The sequence below is a fragment of the Podarcis tiliguerta genome, assembly GCF_965153285.1.
Source record: "Podarcis tiliguerta genome assembly, chromosome: 3".
In the NCBI taxonomy this organism is placed as follows: domain Eukaryota; kingdom Metazoa; phylum Chordata; class Lepidosauria; order Squamata; family Lacertidae; genus Podarcis; species Podarcis tiliguerta.
In genome coordinates, this window is record NC_139536.1 from 45235404 (window position 1) to 45243028 (window position 7625).

General features: G+C 43.1%; 1 long non-coding RNA gene across 1 annotated transcript; it reads right to left on the minus strand.

Moving 5' to 3' along the window:
* Positions 1–1061: 1061 nt before the first annotated feature.
* Positions 1062–2681, minus strand: LOC310674598. The gene is made up of 2 exons (XR_014509673.1): positions 2607–2681; positions 1062–1441 (listed from the first exon to the last, which is right to left on the minus strand). It is a non-coding gene; the product is annotated as an uncharacterized lncRNA (long non-coding RNA).
* Positions 2682–7625: the final 4944 nt, after the last annotated feature.

The window sequence follows — 7625 nt, forward strand, 5'->3', positions numbered from 1 at the left end:
CAGCTGTGTTCAGTCATTTTCCATAACTCCCATGCCATTTTCATATGCAGAAGCTACTCTCTACACCATCCAAATCCATTGCTCAATAACAAGGGGGGAAGACGTGGCCAGGGAGAAGGAATAACAACCCCAACTGGCCTATCCCTTACCCTTCACTCTTGCGCCTCGGCTGCCCCTAATCTGCAGCGTTCCCATCCTCAGATCCTGGAGCCTTGCTGCCCTTTCCCACAGGCCCAGAAGGGGCTGGATCAGAGTTATTGCTCCTGATAAACAGCACAAAAGCTTGAAAGGTGTTGAGATTTGCAGAAAACGAGGTGCTAAGACTTGGTGGCTTTGATAAAGCTGTTATATACACACCCACACGCAGGCACACACTATTTGGAATTTTGTTCTTGCAGGTGATAAATTTGGATTACCTACTTGGCTTATCTCCTTCCCCTGGGTTTTCCAGCATCCCCCCCCCCCCCGCCATCACAGGGATCTTGTGCCTTTAACAAGAGCGTGACAGTATCCTTTTATCCAGAGAAGCTTTCCTATCACTGTATCAGTGTGGTACACAAAGTTTTACTTGCTGGGTTTCTGTTAAAAGCACAAGAACCTTGACGGATATGTTGCTTGTCGCTGGCAGCCTTGCCCTACTGAACACATTCACTGTAGTCGGAATTAAGTCTTGCTGAGTTCAGTGGGAATAACTTCCCAGATAAATGGGAATAAGGAATGCAGCCCCCACATATCAAAGAAAACGAGGAGCTGGGATGTGAAAGAGGAGGAGTGGCTAACAGAGAGATGTCAGACATCAAGTGTGTGTGTGAAGGAAGAAGAGTGAGGCTGAGAAAAACATATTGCTTAATTGTGATTTTGCATTTCTCTCTCTAACGGATCCACAAACAAAGGGCTCATGCCGTATTCTGCACCTGGATTAGCAGATGTTGCACAAAGGTGTTGGATATCTTATTTGCCAATTCACCAGTTCACTGACAAGCCCAGGTTTTGTGTTTGCAGGCATAAAAACAGGGCTGTACCTATGAAGACAATAGCTGGCTGACATTACTCACCCCCCCCTTAATTCTGTATTGTTTTGATGGAGCCATAATGAAGGCAAACATTTCAACGATTGTGTTGAGGCAGACAAATGCACTGTTAAAGGCTCATGCTTTTTGGGCACATTGGATCAAGACAACCTTCCATGGAAAACAGCTGTTGGCAGACCTTTATTAGCTTTGCCATTAGCGAGAGGATTCAAGATCCTCCTTCCCCTCTTCAACCCAGTGAACCAGCTTCCCTTCCTTCTTCAGAAAAGCTTGTGCTGTGACTTGCTGTTTCCCAGTCTTGTGTTTATGGCTTTCAGACTGCTGATTTGCTTTGTCTGTGAAATATAATTTTGGTAAATTGAGTTTTGAACTGGACATTTTAAGCGGCTTTTGGAACTTCTTTTGTCGAGCTGGGGGAGGGGGGAGGAGGAAGAAGGATATGAGAGAATGAATAAAGAAAGAATTATTCTGAGACATTCCAAATACGATGATCAAAACAGAATTCATATGAGTGAAATATTAGGCTACAATCCCACCCTGTGGTGTCAATGGCTTTTAGGATGCCACACAGGGCGTGTGGCTGGAGAGGGGATTTGCCATGGGGGGAGTCCAGAGGGCTAGAGCAGGAGAGGATTGGAGGGTCACAATTGCCCTCTCCCCACCCCAGCCTTAGGTTTGCCATTCCTGCTACGAAAGTTACCATCTGCTTCATTAGAAAGTTTTTTCCATGGATATGTTTACACTGGCTGCCTTGCTTTCATTCCTGCTAGAGCACCTTGTTTGTCATAGTGAACATTTGGGATATTTTCACACTGACACTAAAACTGCTTCTTTGCATTTCCTAAGCCTGTACTGAAGAGATAAAACTTATACTGAGCCAAATGTGCATATGATTTTTGAACTGTCTCTCTTCTAGTTTCTGTTCCACAGGAACAGCTATGCATGCACACAAATGTTATGAAACAATATCACAGGTGAAGTGTTGGGAAGGTTTTACTGAACACAATAGCTCACCAGGGCTCATATTTTCCCCGTGTTAGTATATATTTTCGGGCCTGCACCCTGTAGGCACCCAAACTGCTGCCCAATTCACAAGAGTGTGTGTTGATTTGTTCCATGAGCTGCCACAGGCAAAGTCTAAAATATCCCACCAATTAGTTATTCTAGAGTAATTTCCTGCATCTGGGCATCAAGTGAAGTCACTCACAGCTTGGCTCATAAAATGGGTCACGTGATTTGGTTATGAGTAAGCACTATGTTTATGCAACAGGTATTGCACAGGTTATTTTTTGCCAAACCCCCCAATGTCCCTGAGCTTTCCCTCAATCTTTTTATTCCTCCCCTCCCCATTGCCACCCTCACAGATACTTCCCAAATAATTTCAAACACAAATGTACAATTACAGGAAAACAGTCCATTGAACAACAGCAATATGTAAATGCTAAAAGTTGGGCTTTCTGCCTTTTGGTCAACTACAGCCAGTCACTTTCCTCATTTTGTCCCAGTAGATAACTGGGGTTTCCAGAGCCGACAGGCTGACAGATTTCTTAGCACTTGACCTTGCATTAGGTTTACCTGATATATGATACTGTTTTGTTCAGGTAGAAAGATGGTCAGTAGGGGAAACAGAGGGGAGGCACAATAATGGAGCAGCCTAGCTAGCTGCCCAGCAGCAGGACCAGACCAAGACATTTCATTCCCCAGAATAGGTAATGGTGCCACCCTTTCCTGGACAAGGTGCATAGGTCTGAAATTATTTTGGCCAAGTTATTTTGGCACCTGAGTCAGCAAAATTCCACGAGCATCTCTCCCTGGGAGATAGAAATGCAACAATAAATCAAACAGTTAACAGTTTCCACCACTCAGAATCAGCTACCTGAGGTGGTTGCCTCATTCTGCCTAATGGTAGGGCTGTGCCCTACTCAGCAACCATGCTGGTCAAGAATGGTGCATTCCAGAAGTTGCTGGATTATAACTCCCATCTTCCTTGACCTTTGACCATGCTGCCTGAGGCTGATAGGAGTTGGGAGTTCAACAACATCTGGAGGACCACCAATTCCATATCCCTGTTTCCAGTGCCAGTCTGTAATCTAAACCACGCAAACATAGAGTGCAAAGATTTTCAATGTAGTCACTGCAAAGAAAGTCATAGCCTGTGACTTTGGTTGCCCAGTTTACCTATTTTTTTTAATATTCCACAATAACATGCAGGTAAGATTGATTTTAGAGAAACATTCAAATGACAAAGGCCCAACTATGTCAACTATGGGTGTTGCAGTAGTAGTGCCTTTTAGAAAGGAAGCATAAGACAGCCCTGTTATACCAAAATAACCTCACACGTTTTTATTTCTTTCAAAACATAATTGATTGCCTTTTCCTATCATATGCATTTGAATTTCTCATACATGATTCACAATGGGTGTTTAATAAACATTTCTCCCTGCCTCCACTCCTATCCTAACAGGGTGCTTTGAATAAGTATTAACTGTGCGGTTAAAAAAACACCCTGTTAATCATCAACAAGCTGTGTTGCATAAAAACTATTCTCTGTAGCCTTCTCCTAATTGTGGGAGAGACCATTTTTCCATAACAGTGACCTTCAGTAACACCTGGTACCTGAAGCTTGCAAAACACTGGGCTTGAAATCGTATCGTATTGGCTTATCAGCTATCCAAGGTCATAAACTATGTGAACAAGTGGAGTGTATCTTATGTTTCAGAGGGCTGGTGTTATTCCAACATCTAGCTCCCTTTCCAACAAAGATACGGTCTCTGGATCTTTAAAAACAGGACTAGTACGCATGCTCCCCCCTTCCCCAAAAGCTTTGCAAGATAGAGCTAATCTACCATGTGTTCTGTGTTGCTGGGAAACATGTTGTGGCAGCACAGTGAGTTCTGCTTTAAGCAGCTAGTTGAAATGTGCTCAGAACAAAGCTTATGTGCACTGCAGGTTGGCTGCAAGATTATATTTCTTGTGTTTACTGGTTGGCTGCTGGGGGGGGGGGTGAAACTCTAAATGTGGACAAAGTGGAACCTCAAAAACCTGATCCAAAGACATACTATGGACAGGCCCCATAACAGACATATTATGGACAAAAACACATCTTAAAGGGGCTTTCCCATACCGAAACAACCCCATATAAATTGCTTCAAAGCCCGGTTCTTTTGCAAATGAGATATTTTGTTTTTTAGGCTGTAATTCTAAACCAGGGTGGTCCAGAATGTGCCCCGAGGGCCACACACAGACATTGAGCCCCCCCCCAGTCCTTGGCAACATTTGACAACCCCTCCCAGCCCTAACGCTGCCTTCCTAAAGCTAGGTAAATGGGGCACTGTGCTTTGTGAAGGAAGTGTGAGGGCTCTGATAGAGTCCTCCTTCTTCCTTCCCAAAGTTTAGTTAGCACTTTTCCAGCTTTGGGAAGGAGCAAGGAGGGCCCTAAGACCCTTCCAGGGCCTCGTGCCTCCTTCTCAAAAGCCAGAGCATCACTTGGCTGAATTTGGGGAAGCAGTGTGAGGGCTGGGGGTGGAGAGCGTCAAATATTGGCTTCACCCCCCATGTGTGGCCCATGGATTCCATGTCAAAGTACTCTTGAGGCCCACTTAGTATGAAAAGTTGGAGTGCCCTGTCCTAAACACATATTCATTACTGGAGAAATAATAATAATAATTTATTTCTACCCTGCCCATCTGGCTGGGTTTCCCCAGCCACTCTGGGCGGCTTCCAACAGAAGGTTAAAATACATTAAAACATCAGTCATTAAAAACTTCCCTAAACAGAAAGGCTAATTGAAATAAGCAAGAGTTACTTCCAAGTAAACATGTATAGGATTCACCTGCATAGTAGGATCTAGTAGCATGACAGTCTTATTGGGTTACATCCAGTATTAGTTTTACTCAGAGTAGACCCATTGACACTAATGTTTGTTTACTTAATTTCAGTGGGTATCCTCTGAATAAAATGTAGTTAAATGCAACCCATTGACTTATTACAGGGAATTATAACCCATTGCACTCAGGATCTGTCTCCCCTCATGCATAATTATAGAATGAAAAAAATGTTTTTCTTTAATTGACTGATCCACAGAACTAGAGATGTATTGTGTTTGTGTATCCCTGGGAAGTAATGAAGGCACTTCCAAAAGTTTCTAAATTTAGAATATATATATGGGAGGAAATGTACCTTCAATATTTTTGTTTCATAGACTAGCTCTATTAATATTAATATTAATATTGGCAGGATCTTATACATGTTTACTTCGAAGTAAGTTCTACTGATTTCAATAGCAGTTACTCCCAATAAGGGATAAATGAGAATTTTTATTATGTTCACATATAAAAGCGAACACACCTAATTGTCACTTTGCAAAACAATATGAAAACTGAAACGCAGCAATCCTTCAAAATTTGCACTTCTCTGAATTTTGCAACGCATTTCTCCAGCCAACTAATGTATACAAAAATTCATATATCAGAGTCACATTTGCATAAAATGCTTATATTAACTAATAACAAAGCACATTATATTAGAGAAATGTGCTTTGCAAAAGTGTATATATTAGACAAAGCTGCATACATAAATGTGTATGTCAGTAGGAATTCACACTAAAATGCCAATCACTTTTCATAAGGACTTTAAAAAGTAAATAAATTCGCAAACTGGTGTGGAAATGTGGAGAACCCAACATAAAATTGGAACTATGAGAAACCAAAATTGACAGAGTCACCCATCCCTGTTCCAGAATAAATGAGAATTAGAACAGCGGCTCAAGCTGTACTTACCGTATTAGGAAAGGTATTGTTGGTCCTTGGCATACATTCAGCAGACGTCTCTTGGAGAATCTGGTCACTGTCAAGAGTTAAGGGCTTCAGGATTCTGTGTTAATAAACAACCCCTTCCAGAAGCCAAACGTAACTTCATGGGGTCCTAAATACCGGTATGCTTTTGTTAGACATTCTCTAACAAAGCCCTGTGAAGACCTTCTGTCATTGACTTCAGGAGCTTCCAAGGGTGCCTGCGGGTGGAATTCTGGCTTGATATTGTGAGACCACTTGCATCATGCCACTTGCCTTCCTTTTCGCTGTTATTGGTGAACTTTATCACTGAGGGAGAAACACTGCACATGATATATGACCCAAATACAGTGGACGCTTGGGTTGCGGATGTGATCCGTGTGGGAGGCACATTCACAACCCGCAGCGTTCGCAACCCACAGCGCCGCATCTGCGCATGCATGGGTCATGATTCAGTGCTTCTGTGCATGTGCAAAGTGAAATTTAGCGCTTCTGCGCATGTGTGAGCGCCAAAACCCAGAAGTAACCCGTTCTGGTACTTCTGGGTTTTGGCGCGCCCGTAACCCGAAAATGCACAACCTGAAGAGTCTGTAACCCGAGGTATGACTGTAGTAGGCATGCTAACCCAAGTGGATCAGTGTGGGCAGCGCAGGTCCAGCCAGCAACCCAGCCTAGTCTAATATTAGCTGTCACATTTTTACAGAAAATGACTGATAGAAACATTGTTCGGTCCAACGGGTCAGGAACTGAAACCCGTTCCAAGTCTATTAGAATAAAACTGTCCCTTTCCAAGCCATCTATACAAAGCAACCACCGTCACAATCCCAGTCAATATCTATTTAAAAATACTGGCAACTCAACAATATGTATTTGCATATATAAACATATTTAGCCATATGTTTGTGTGCCTCAGCTCTTGATGCATGAATCTGATATTTTGGAAGCCATCATTCGAAGACCACCTTGAAAGAAGCTCTGTTTTTTAACAGATGGCTACTGTGCCCTCTAGGAAAACATGTCTTCCACCCCCCCACCATCAAACTGGCACAGGTCCACTGTTCAATCAGTACATATCCCTTAGGAATATATGGCATGTGGTCTTGGCAGTGGGGGTGCTTACTTAATGCAAGAACCAACTGCGCCAAAGAAAAATCATATAGCCCCCTCCCCGTCCCGATTTTCTCCATCAAAAGAGAACCCATGGCAAGACTCCATCCCAGATTCTGAAATTCAAGTCACAGCAGCAGCAAATACAGGGTCCAACTAAATGTATCCCAATGAATTATGTGTTAGTCTGTTTGGATAAGCTCTCCAGCCTGTTGGTCTTCCAAACTGCTTTTTGCTGCTGTTGCTGCAGAAAAGAAAAACAAAATCCCACAACCTGATTTTGCAGGTTGGCAGATTTCAGGCTGGATCAGCTGGCTGGTTGTGCGGCCAATTTCCTAAGCTACTTTGAAGCTGGAAAGAATTTTAGAAATAATAGAGTCCTTAGCCCTCGTAAAAGTCATATATTTTTTCAGATGAAAAAGTGCCAGCAGTGCGTGGGGCGTGTCTAAATCCTGGGCCAAGAAAGTCTCCTTTCCTGATTGCTGTGCATATTTGCAGCTGCTAAGCTGACAACTCCCGGTAGAATCACATGACCATTTACTGTGTGGTGCCTTTAAGCTGCATTAGAGAGATGGTAATCTGTAGCATCTGGCCATGTAGCCAACTGAACAGCACCACATCTCTGTTTCTCGAGCTATCAAATTTGCTGCAGGAGCATGGCAGGGCTGCATCCGCATGCCAGCTCAGAAGCTATCAT